The 14,031-nt window shown below is 35.6% G+C and overlaps 1 pseudogene; it reads left to right on the top strand.

Moving 5' to 3' along the window:
* Positions 1–5,038: 5,038 nt before the first annotated feature.
* LOC147277636 (uncharacterized) lies at positions 5,039–12,147 on the top strand (annotated as a pseudogene).
* The last annotated feature ends 1,884 nt before the right edge of the window (positions 12,148–14,031 follow it).

Below are 14,031 nucleotides of genomic sequence, written 5' to 3'. Positions count from 1 at the left end.
ATATATACCTTATGGGTTTATTTTAGCATTCTGTAATTGATGGCAAAGAAGGAATGTTAATTCCTATTTTAATTTTTTTTTTTTTTTCAAATTTCTTTGATGTAGAAAAGGGGGGTAAATGAGCCGAGCCAAGTCGAATTCCAAAGTGATCAAGCTTGATTTGTATATTTTCAATCAAGCTAAAGCTCGGATGATTGTTTCTAAGCTCAAGCTAAGGTCGGCTCATTTGATTTTCTTTCAAGCTTGAACTTGGCTTGGTTTGACTCGTTTTTTTAAATGAGCTTTGCTTGGCTCATTTAGCTTGAGTATGAGTGTAAATGAGTTGAGCCGAACATAATGCCAAGCTGCTGGTCAAACTCAGCCTGTAAATTTTCTATCGAGCTCAAGCTCACCTCAAGCTTGGCTTGTGATTTTTCTCAAGCTAGAACTGGACTTGATTTGGCTCGTTTTAAAATGATCCGGACTTGAGCTAGTCCAGCTTGGGTCATTTTTAAATGAGCTCGGTCATGGGGTGGGGTGGGGTGTGTGAAGGAGTTATTAAGTTAAATTCCCAATTAAGAAAGTTCCCCTAAAGCCCAAAGATGACATGCTATGTTATTAAATTAAGAATTAGAAATGCATATTAAAAAATGATCTTTTCTAAGCAATGGTCTGATTTACAATTTAACAGAATGACAACCTGGTGAGAAAAAATTACTAGTTCAAGTTGACCCAAAAATTGATGATCATGGGTTTTGGTTTCTTTCAAAAATAGTTGCAATTATATCAATTTTTTTTTTTTTTGGACTGATGCAATTATATCAATTAATCATGCATGATAGGTGAGCTCAGCAAAACTTCTTTGCTGACGTCATGATCCACAACAGCCTAGATAAAAAAAACAAAAATATAAAAAGAAAGGTTCCTGGAATATCAAAGTCAAAAGTTATCATCTTGCTTTTGATTAAAATGTGATATTGGACTAGCAACACCAGAAAATAGTTACTTTTTTGCTTTGGTGATGCATGATGTTAGTGAAGTCCCATCGTGAATTAATCGGGGACTGAGAAAATTACATTAACAGACAATGAATAGACCCAAGGAGCGGCTCTATTGCGGATGGAAAAATTTGCGGATGAATAAGGGTGTAAAGTTTTAACCGTTAAATTTAATGAACGGCTTAGATTGAAAAATAAAATTAGTTTTTTCCCCTTCACCTGTGACCCCCCCTCCGTATCTTTTTTGTTTTTTCTTATTCTTTTTTCTTTCCCCACACCCGTGACCCCCCTTTATCTTTCTACACCAAGAAAACAAAGTTTTTCGGCGAATCAAACAAAACCAGAACCGATCGCCTCATAGTCGATCGGCCGTTCTCCGGGGGAATTGAGGTGGCAAACCACTGGGTTTTCTTTCCCAGGCCACGGTGAGTCTATTGGCATTCATCCGATCAACAGCGAGGGAAAATCGAGAATTTTTCCAGCGGCATTGACTTTTTTCCAGCGGTGTCTCGACCATCCACCACCCCAGACGCTGAGAGAGAGAGAGAGAGAGAGAGAGAGAGAGAGAGAGAGAGAGAGAGAGATAGAGAGAGAGAGAGAGAGAAGGAGGGACGCTGGAGAAAATAAAAATCAGAGAGAGGGTGAAGTCGCGAGAAGAAGAAGAAGAAAAAAGAAAGAGAAAAGGGGTGAGGTCGCGAGAAGAAGAAGAAGGAAGAAAAAAAAAAAAAGAAAGAGAAAGGGAGGGGAGTCACAGGTGAGGGGGAAAAAAATAATAAAAAAGTAATTTTTTTATTTTATGATCTAAGCCATTCATTAGATCTAACGGCTAAAATTTTACACCCTTATTCATCCGCAAATTTTTCCATCCGCAATAGAGCCAATTCACACATGACAATGTGATGAGAAAAATATTAGGCTTAAAGTAAGGGTTTATTTTAAATTGGTATATAAATTCTAAAATATTTTAAATATTTTATTAATTAATAAAAACATATAGAATAGTCCATCTATTAGAAATTTCATTAAAATGATTGTTAAGTGCCACGTTGCATATAGTTCACTTGATATTTTTATAACATGACATTCACTGATATGGGGCAAAAATAGATTTGATCTTAAAATAATTTTTCGCAAATTCCACTATAACACGTGGCATATAATTTTGACATGAGCTCACTACTTTTCCTCTTCACGTGTCATTGTGGAATGAGTGAAAATTATTTTGGAGTCAAACTTATTATTGCCTTCTATCCGTCAATGCCACATTATTATCAATGCGGCACTTAACGATTTTTTTTGATGAAATTTTTAATGGATCGATTATTCCTTATTTTTTTACTAGTTAAAGAAGAAATTTAAAATATTTTATAGTTCATTAATTAATTTAAAATCAACTCTATAATTAGTAGATATGAATGCACTTAAGCCAAAAAATTACTGGACGAAGTTGCATGACACAATAATTCATAATCAAGGTAGAAACATCAATCATGCATGATAGGTGAGCTCAGCAAAACTTTTTTGCTGACGTCATGATCTACAACAGCCTAGATAAAAACACAACAAAAAACACAAAAGAAAGGTTCTTGAAATATCAAAAGTATAGCAATAGTAGAAAGTAGTTACTTTTTTGCTTTGGTGACGCATGATGTTAGTGAAGTGGCTCAGCATCGTGATAAACGTCGAATGACCTAAAGTGGACTGAGTAAATTACATCAACAGACATGAATAAAGGTGTTAAATTTTAAAATTTTTAGTGAAATTTTGATTTTTTGGAATATCGAAATTGAAACTCATATTTGTTAAATTTTTTTTGATAATTTCGTCAAAATTATCAAAATTTCGCCAAAATCCTCAAAATTTTGTTGAAATTTTCGACGGTGAGATCAAGAACTGGTTTTGGGTTTGCTGGGTTTTCGGAGAAGAGGCTGGATTTTGGGAGAAAAAAGGGGCGGTGGCAGGGGGTGGTAGGGGGGAGATCAAGGTAGAAAGAGATGGTTTTGGGAAAAAGAGGAGGGGGTGGCGGTAGGGGGGAGATCGAGGGAGAAATAGGCTTGCAGGGGGCGATGGCAGCGGGGCGATAGGGGGCGATGGCAGGGAGATGAGGGAGAAAGAGAGGAGGGAGAAAGAGGTGAAGGTGAGGGTGAGAGAGAGAGAGAGAGAGAGAGAGAGAGAAGAAGAAGAAGAAGAAGAAGAAGAAGAAAAAACAGTGGAGACTCACGCGGAAAAGAAAGGAAAGAAAAAGAAGAAAAAAAGAAAAAAAAAAAAAAGGGAAAGAAAAAGAAGAAAAAAATGAAAAGATTTAGGGTTGATTGAGGTTTGGGGCATTTGGGCAATTGTAAAGAAAAAAAATGGTTTGGGATTTCGTTTGGCCGTTTTGGAGTTTCGTTTAGTTGTTTTTAAACCCTAAACTAGTAAATTCTAATATATTTTTATATAAAAAATAATTTAAAATACCGTAGAGGGCCTAAACCCTAATATCATATACCATATCCTAAACAATATAGAATATAGATTATAAAATATATAGGGTTTAGTTTATTGATTATATAGTATAAATAATATATTAATTTCATTTATTCATTATACTAATTTTATTTAACAGTATTTGTTTCCAGCGTGCATTATATTTATCTTATATCACATAAAACCTACTATATAATTTGGTTTCTTCAATATTTTTTATCAATTTAGTAGATAATACGTTAAATAAACATATGGTAAACTTTCGTTCAAAATTTTCATATTTTGATAGTAATTTTCGTCGTTTCCGTCTAATTTTTGTAGAAATTTAAAAATTTAAAATTTTTTATCGAAATTCGAAATTTTATTCCTTACCTCTACTACCCCATGGATAGACTCAATTTACACCCATACCAGTCATGAGTGTTCCTTCCATTATTGTTCCATATCGATCTATAGTACCATATGCCTACACATAAAGGCCAGGCTTGCTTGCTAGTTGCTACCACTTACTTTACTCATAAAACTTGGCCAATACTATACTTAGTAGGCTTACACTAATATTCTCACTAGAAGGAATTAAGTGGTTGTCGATCATGGCCTTACATGGGAGGATTATGCTAATTATTTATCATGCAACTCTCTTTGCTAATATTAACAGCTGCAACTACAACAGCAGCAGCACAAGCCCTGCCTCCTCAAGGCAAGCCTGAGGTATTTAACTAAAGATTATTTAACAAGTAATAATGTGATTTAGTAATAAATAATAATCTGTATTATTTAAATTTGTCTCATGAGGTGAGACACTAACTTAAGGCACAAAATTTAAGCCAAATTCATTTCCCCAAATATATATACCTTTTTTCTGATATTGGATTGTTTATTTTGATGAATCAAATATATTACTAATTAAAAAACCAAACGATACAAAATTTAAAAGCTACTTAATTTTTCTTTGGCATGGCAGTGCCACAGCGTGCAATAAAACCAAGGATTGTTTTAGGAGAGTGCAATGAAACATTGTCTAGGTCTAAGATTGTGTCAGGGGCAGATGGGGTTTGGTTATTTTTCATTTTATTTTTTAACTTTATTATTTTAATAGGGGTAATTGGTAAAAGAGAAAGTTTCAAGAAGATAAGTTTTGACTTTTGTATCTATATATATAAAGCAAACACCTCCACTAGGTGAAGTTTTCCAAAATCTCACAAATATCCTTGCTTACTTAACTTTGTTAAAACATACAATTTTAATTCCATAGGGACAAATGAGTAAATCAAGCAACAGATCAATTCAACAAATTCATTTAAAAAAAAATTAAATAGGATGCAATAACAGACCACGTTCTCTTTTTTTCTTTTTTTCAAACCACGTTCTCTCTTTATTTACACAAGCTCTTCTTCTACAGTTCTCTTCTTCTTGGTTTTCAATTTTATGGGTGGAGGTTTCTTAGATTTTATGATCAGATTCTCTTATTTCTATCATGAGATTTCATGGGATACTGCTTCACCTCATGAAAGTTCCATAGTTCTGTTTTGGTTTCTGGGTTTGTTCGATGACGGCGTCATAATTAGCCAAAAGGTATTATACATGCAGTGAGGATGGGGGATGATGTTAGTGGAAGAATGAGGTCTAATTCGTGTAATCTGGGTTTAGAGAAAGCTACTGAGCCTGTTGATGAAACTATTGCCGCAATTCAGCTACACAACCAGAAACTGTGGCTTCCTCTGATTCTGATAGTGTGTCTTCCGGTGGTTCCACTTCAGGACCACACGAGCTCGGTGGTGGTGTTGGACAAGCGCCACGGGCTAGAGGGATAGTGGTGCCGGCGAGGCTTTGGCAAGAGACTAACAATAGGCTGCGCCGGCAATCGGAGTCTAATAAGGGTAGTGGAGCCAAAACTATGGGCTCTCCTAAGCTTATTGAGTCCAATAATAAGTCCAACATCTACCAGCTAATGCTGCTTTAGCTGCACAGAGGTCCAATGCAGAGGTATGGCTCCTGGACTTAATCCCCACTGTCTTCAATATGTGGCTAATTAGCCAGAAGGTATTATACATGCAGCGACATAAGGTATTATACGGCTGTGGCTTCTCATGTTAATTGTATTTCCTATTTTCATGGGTTATAACTTATGTGTTGATAACTTTTCTTTGGATATGGTGGATATTTGAAATACTTTTTTAAAATTCAAGTTTACATGATAAAATAACAGAATTTGATCATAAATATTCATATTACCCACATACCTTTCCCACTGTTATTAACTTTTCTTTGGATATGGTGGATATTTGAAATACTTTTTTAAAATTCAAGTTTACATGATAAAATAACAGAATTTGATCATAAATATTCATATTACCCACATACCTTTCCCACTGTTATTAACTTTTCTTTGGATATGGTGGATATTTGAAATACTTTTTTAAAATTCAAGTTTACATGATAAAATAACAGAATTTGATCATAAATATTCATATAACCCACATACCTTTTCCCACTCTTAAAACAACGCTTGCTCCCAAACTCTCAACCAAACTTGAATCCACTGTTATCCCCTCCTCTAAAGAAGACGCATCCATGTCTCAAGAATGTGAGGTATTCAACATCTTCTCTGTTTGGTATTTGTTTTGCCCACTGCTCATGATGTTGTTTCTTTTTTTTTTTTAATGCATCATGCTATTATATCACTACTTCTACACCTATCCTATGTGGCTTATTTTTACCTTTGCCGATCTGTTTCATGACAAAATGGGAGAGATTTCAGAGTGTATGAACATGAGCAAGTGTGAGTATAATGTTGTTAATATAATTTGGGGAAAAATTTCAGCAAAAAATGAGGATGTTCTCACATTTATTTAAGTGACTTTTAGTGTTTTCCAATTCGGTGAGTCGAGTATTTTTGTTTTCCCGTTGGTCAACAAGTTAGTGGAATTCTAATAAACTTGCATAGGAGTTTGTTCTTATTTTTTTTCCTATTTAGAAATTGGGTCAAATTTGTTATTGTTCTCTAGGAATCACATAATATATATTGGATTGTTTGTTGGCATAAAGGGCATCCATTTCAGATACATCAGTTCTGATGGCCTACACAATTCTGATGGCCTAATGCTAATATAGTGAATATATCTTTCTATTTGGTGTACGGATTGGCACTGCCGTTCTAGGTTGAGTCCACTAATTGTGTGTGCATGTATTTGTTTGGATTATTAATGCATTCCTCTGAATTTTGTGTACAAGTTTCATATGAATTTTGTGAGGAGAACAATATCATTGTTTGCTTTGTTTATTAAACTTTTTTTTTTTTTTTTATTTCTTGGTTTATTAATTCTTATATTAACAAGGATTTGATTTTTGCAGATGTTCCATGTGGATCATAGAGTTGGTGGAAGTTTAAGAGTGGAGACATTTTTTGATTAATTTGTCTTTTCCCCGGGCTACTATTCTTCAGAACATAAATTATGCACAATTGAGATTGGAAGTAGCAAGAAGAGCTCTCTTTGTATGATTCAAATTATTATCGAATGAAAATTGTGCAGAAATAATGGTTATAAGATCATAAGCATGCAGAGGAAGCCTTGCAAGTTTCGATGAGATTGGTTTGGAATATTTTTTTCTCCAGCTCTCTATCCATTTATGCATGTGGCATGGTGATCATCAAATTGAGGTGCATTTTACTATTAGAGATCTCTATGCTCTTATAGTCTTATACAGCGATTTGACTATGTAGAATTTATTTTATTCTTTGTAATTGATTACTTATGAGAAGGTATTGATGTAATTGGTATTCTCTGTGTTAGTAGAAATCAATTGTCCTCCATTCAAGCCTAATATGCAAATCCATATCAACACATATTTGTAATGTGCATAGCTGACTAATCATTTTTTTTTCTTTTTTCTTTTGCTTATGCATTCACCCATGCATCTTTTTTTTGGCTGTCACATTTATTCTAGATTTTAGAGTTACATATAGAAACCTCTAAATATGTCTAAATGATTCTTATAATGATGGTGTGATTTTACCTTCTCTGAGTGCAGCCCACCACAAATATTTGGGATTATAGTCATATTTATAATTTTTGGATTTTTAATAGCTCTTCACTTTATTTAGGCTGAAAAAGGGCAAGAACAAAGCATTTGAAAGTTCAAAGCAGTTTCTTATTGCCAGTCTCTCTCTTTGGTTTTTCTAATTCAAATTCCAAAGCTTTCAGGTATTAAGCTTCTTTTTTTGATTTTGTTAAAAGAATTCTTTTTAAAGCTTCATATTCTTCTATTGATTATTAGTTATGTTGCACTTATTTAATGGTGTCTTGATTTGGTTATTTCATTAGCTGGCTTTTCATTCTGATCGTGTTGTCTGAATGATGCTTCCTACTGGTTTCGTTTTTTTGTTCACTTTTAACAAGTAAAAAGGAGAACATACTGGATTGATTTGGGGCAGGAAACTCGCTGACACTGATGCTCCAGTTAAAGCTGAGAAATTTGCTCCGAGGTAAAGTGTACTGATTGTTTGTGGTGGTTTGTGAGCTGGGTTTTTTGAAATGTCTGTAATGTGTTTTTGTTTTTTTACTGTGAAAGGTATGCTGAAATACTCGAGGACTTGAAGAAGGACCTTCAAAGTCACGGTGGACCGCCTGATTGCATTGTAAGCACAAAATTTAGTTCAATCTAATTACTTACCACTTGGGTGTTGCATTGCAATTTGCGAGCACAAAATTAATGATGCTATTGCAAATGAAGCATAGCGTTTAGAGAATTTGGTTAGGGAAATATTCGCAGGAAACATATTTGATCTTGGTTCTGCATAGGTATGCAATTTTTGTATTTTATGATTGTTGAGATTTTCTTATATATTGCTTTATATTATGTCGACACCTTTATCCAAATATTAGAGATTAATATAACTGTTCACATAAGAAAAAAAAAAAAAAACATAAGCCTAACTATTTTACCCTTCACAGTCCACTAATTCACAAACCTTCATAACTTTAAATATATTTGAGAAACAAATCAAAAGACAAATACAATTTTTTGCCTAATCCATTGCAATTTTTAAGATACACCCAAAAAAGTCTTTCACACACTTTTAATTCTGCGCATCACATTTGAATTTCAAACTTCCATATTTCATAACACACTTTTTATATATTACCTTCATAATCTAGAATACATATTGGAATACAATTAATAAATACGAAAAATAGGAGGAGAGAGTGAGGATGATGGTGTGATTTTACCTTCTCTGAGTGCAGCCCACCATAAATATTTGGGATTGTAGTCAATCAACATGGTCGTCGTTATGCTAATTTTAAAGTACACCATGATATAAAAAACTTGACTGATAATTTTCCAAAAAAATAAAATGAACCCTAATTTTTTCACAAGTCTTTATTTTATCCTTATTTTTTTTTATAGGATGAGTTCAACAGAATGGAGACAATCATTGAGTTCTTCACAATATCGCAATTATTTGGCTCGACGGCGCGAGGCATCTCGAGGGAAGCGACCAATGGTTGATAATGTTTGTGATGATCGAATTGAGGCGGACACCAGTAATAGAGATCAGTCATCCCCTGGTATTTTTTATACGCTTAACTAATATTTATACATTTTTAGTCTTATTTAAAATAAGTTCATATATTGTTTACACTATTAAATAGCATTTTTATTATTATTCTTCTATAATTATAATTTTTTAAGCATGAAAAGTGAAATTAAAATTATATAATACTCAAGTGTAATCATCAATTGGATAGAACGAGTTGGCGATGAAGGCCCAAGTTCAAGAGTTATGTCAAATCATGCGAATGAAGGTCAATATGCTTCTACAATGCGTGTGAACCATATAACGCAGATGCCACGTTCAAATACGAGTGGCAATTTATTTGAACATGTGGAGGATGAAGGCCTAAGCACAAGAGTTTTATCCAATTCTGGCAACAACATTGAGCAACCTCTTAGAAGACGTTTGACTCATATAAGACGAATGGCACGTTCGGGTACGTTGCAAATGGCCGACGAGGATAATCTAAATTCTGCTCCTAATGGTGAGTTATTTTTTGCATTGTTTTTAGTTTGAATTACAATTCTTTCACTCACAATTAAAAGTGAATTATTTAAAAGCAGAAGTGCCTAATGAAACAACGAATCATAATGCGGGGCCAGGCAGCAATAGCGTACCTCGAGTTCAACGTAGGCCAAGAGAAAGGAGAAATCATAATTGTGCTAGAGATTATTGTGAGAGCATGGGAGTCCCAGGATGCCAATTACCTATACCAACCATATGTTCAAAGTGCGCAGCGCAATTATTTCATAATGAGACCTCCAATATGTGTTGTTGCAACGGAAAAGTTGCCTTGCCATGGATACCATCTCCGCCAGAAATGGTAACACTTTTCACAGACCAAACATCGGAGGGTAGACACTTTAGGCAAAATATTCGAGCCTACAATCATGTATTTGCCTTCACTTCAATGGGTGTCCATGTTGATGACAGAATTAATATTGGAGGACGTGGAATTTATACATTTCGAGCACATGGATCTATATATCATAAAATTGGTAGTCTTCTACCAAGAGAAGGTAATAGACCGCGATTTCTACAAGCTTATATATATGATACCGAGCATGCAATTGAAAATCGGTTGGCTGAGAGTGATATTCTAGATAGAAGTGTGGTTGAAAAGATACAACGGATTCTTAATGAACATAATCCGTTCGCTCAGACATTACAACACTTAGGGCGACACCCACAGTTGCCAAATTGCAAACTCATCTTAAAGGAGCAACCAGCAAACCGGCCTCAATATAGTTTACCATCTGCATCTCAGGTCGCTGCAATTATAATAAGCGGAGATGAAGCCACCAATCAAAATGGAAGAAATTTCATCGTTCAGACAGCTCAAGGGCAACTTATAAATGTCCAAGACACGGCTGGATTCTATGATCCTTTACAGTATCCGTTGTTATTGTCGTATGGATCATATGGATGGGATATTAATAGTCGTGACGATCGTGGAAGAGAACTATCGCCTTGCGACTATTATGCGTATATTTTACAGGTGCGTAAAGAAATAAAAACCACCTAATTAATTTCAGAGAATTTTGAAATGTAAACCCAAACTTTGATTTTGCAGATACGCGAGGATGATCCATCAGTTCTACTTTGAGGGGGGCGTCTTTTACAACAGTACGTTGTGGATAATTACGTGAAAATTGAATCACACAGACTTAGATGGGTACGTTCCCATCAAACAACACTTCGAGCTGAACTTTACCAAGGCCTTCAAGACTCTCTAAATGCAGGTGAAAATAATGCTGGTATGGATCTCTCTCCACAATCATAACTAAATATTATCTACCATGTAAGGAGTGTGCAAAGTAATTACCAAACAAAAATTTTAATGTCATAGGTAACATCGGTCGCAGAACCATTTTGCCATCATCATTTGTTGGAAGCCCACGTGACATGTATCAGCGGTACCAAGATGCAATGGCTTTGGTTCAAAAATATGGGAAGCCTGATTTTTTCATCACAATGACATGCAACCCAAGTTGGGAAGAAATTAAAAGTGAATTACACCCTGGCCAAACGCCTCAAGATCGTCCTGACTTACTCACCAGAATTTTTCGAGCAAAATTTACAGACTTAAAGCAAGACATTGTGGATAAAGGGGTATTGGGTAAAGTTGTTGCACATGCTTATGTCATTGAATTTCAAAAGCGAGGCCTTCCTCATGTACACATGCTTATTGTGTTAGATGAAAATGATAAGGTTCACAACCCAGATGATTATGACCGCATTGTTAAAGCTGAAATACCGGACGAAGATGGAGAGCCGCATCTTTACAATGCAGTGTTAAAACATATGATACATGGTCCATGTGGAGTACAAAACCAACATTCTCCATGCATGAAAAATGGCAGATGTAAAAGAAGTTACCCTAAATCCTTTGCACCCGTCACTATTCTAGGGAGTGATTCTTATCCAATTTATCGAAGACGAGGAGATCGCATGTCCGTCCCTCTAGATCGACGTGGAACTGTAATGGTTGATAACAGTTGGGTTATTCCATACAATCCGTGGTTGCTTTTAAAGTATGATTGTCACATCAATGTAGAAATATGTTGCAGTATAAAAAGTGTTAAGTACTTATATAAGTATGTTTACAAAGGACCAGACAGAGTTGCCCTTGAAGTACAGCCAGATCCTATTAGAGACGAAATAAGGCAATTTGTCGATGCAAGATGGGTTTGTGCACCGGAAGCACTATGGCATATTTTCAAATTTACCATGAATAAGATATGTCCATCCGTGTGGCGATTACAAATACATCTTCCGAACATGCAACAAGTCCAATATCAGGCAAATGACACTATAACAAATATTTTGTCAAATGATGGATTATCAATGACAATGCTTACTGAATATTTCACTCTGAATCGTACGGATGTGGAAGCGAGAAGATATTTGTATCGAGAAATGCCTGAACACTATAGATGGATCAGTAAGGAGAAAATATGGACTAAACGAGTAGGCCTTCAAAGGGTTATTGGGAGGATATACACAGTCTCACCTTCTGAAGGTGAAAAGTTTTATCTTCGCATCCTCCTTAATCATGTGAAAGGACCAAGATCATTCGAGGATTTACGAACTGTTGATGATGTGATGTGTCCCACGTTTAAGCAAGCAGCCGAAAGACGGGGTTAGCCAATAAAATCTTATTTCTTGATTTTCAAATGATTTGAATCAGAATTTTTTTTTTTTAAAGGTTACTTTCTTAATGTTGTTGTGGTTTTTGTGTGTAGGTTTATTAGAAGAAGATGGCAGTATTCAACAATGTTTGCATGAGGCCTCTACTATGAGGATGCCATCAGCTTTACGAAGATTATTCGTCACAATTTTGGTGTATTGTGAACCAACTGGCGTACGGAGATTATGGGACGAATTTTATCCATTCTTGATTGAAGATTATCCTTCTTCAAGAGACGTAAATGATGTGTTCGTCGTCAACAGACTCTTGCGTGATTTAAATGGACTACTGGAGCAGTTTAACAAAAACATTTCACAATACGATCTTCCCCAAATGACAAGTGATGTCGAAACAAGCTCAATGGAGCCGAGATGTATTCAAGATGAAATGTTGATAAGTATTCCACAAGCGGACCTCGATGCAATTGAGCGTCTAAATAACGACCAAAAGTTTGCATTCAACACAATAATGGGTGTAGTTGACCGTCATGCAAATTCAATATTCTTTGTGGATGGTTCAGGTGGAACTGGAAAAACTTACTTATATCGTGCATTGTTGGCAAACTTAAGGAGATTAGGTCTAATAGCATTAGCAACAGCAACATCTGGAATAGCGGCTACGATATTGCCGGGTGGGAGGACAGCCCATTCTAGATTCAAGATTCCACTAAACCCTGATGCATCATCAACGTGCTCTATTAGTAAACAATCTGATCTTGCAAAATTGATACAAAGGACAACAGCAATCATTTGGGATGAAGCCACAATGGCGCATCGTCATGCCTTTGAAGCATTGGATCGAACTTTCAGAGATATATTAGATGTCGATTTACCGTTTGGGGGGAAGATAATGATCTTTGGTGGAGATTTTCGACAAGTTCTTCCCGTAGTTCCGAAAGGGACCAAAGCTGAACTAATTCAAGCCAGTGTAGTGAAAGCTTCATTTTGGTCGCAAATAAAGATTCTGAAACTCAAAGAAAATATGAGATCTAGAAATGATGAACATTTTTCTGAATTTTTACTTCGTGTTGGCAATGGGGAAGAACATGTGGTCAAGGATGACATGATTAAAATACCTGAAAATATGGTTGTATCGTGGGAAAGCGAGCAATCCATTAATCAACTGATTGCTGAGGTTTTCCCTAATTTGGAAGATCATGTATATGATGCGAGGTACATGGTGGAAAGAGCCTTAATAACCCCTACAAACGAAGTTGTTGACATGTTGAATGAAAAGATAATTGGTATCTTTCCAGGTATGGAAGAGACTTTGTATTCATTTGACAAGGTCGAGGATGACACAAGAAATTTGTATCAACCAGAATTTTTAAATGCAATAACGGTTGGTGGTTTGCCGCCACACAAATTGACGTTAAAGAGAGGTGCTCCAATCATGTTGCTAAGGAATATTGATCCGAAATTGGGATTGTGTAATGGTACCAGATTATTGTGCCGTGGTTCTTACCAAAACCTCATTGACGCAGAAATTCTAACTGGGCAATTTGCGGGAACTAGAGTTTTTCTACCAAGAATTCCTCTAAAGAATGCAGAGACTGCTGGACTCCCATTCGAATTGACAAGGAAGCAGTTTCCAGTTAAATTGAGTTTCTCCTTGACTATAAACAAATCTCAAGGTCAAACAATACCACACGTAGGTATTTATCTTCCAGATCATGTTTTCAGTCATGGGCAGTTATATGTGGCTTTATCGAGAGGGGTTTCAAGGTCAACAACTAAGGTTCAAGTAAAAAAAGGCTCAATAGCCGGTGAAAGTGGCATTTTTACCAGAAATGTGGTGTACAAAGAAGTTTTGCTCCAACCTGATAACGTATGACGTGTCTC

The sequence above is a fragment of the Dryas octopetala genome, chromosome 8 (genome assembly GCF_963921425.1).
Source record: "Dryas octopetala chromosome 8, drDryOcto1.1, whole genome shotgun sequence".
NCBI classification, from domain to species: Eukaryota; Viridiplantae; Streptophyta; class Magnoliopsida; order Rosales; family Rosaceae; genus Dryas; species Dryas octopetala.
This window is presented reverse-complemented; position numbering and strand designations above follow the sequence as displayed.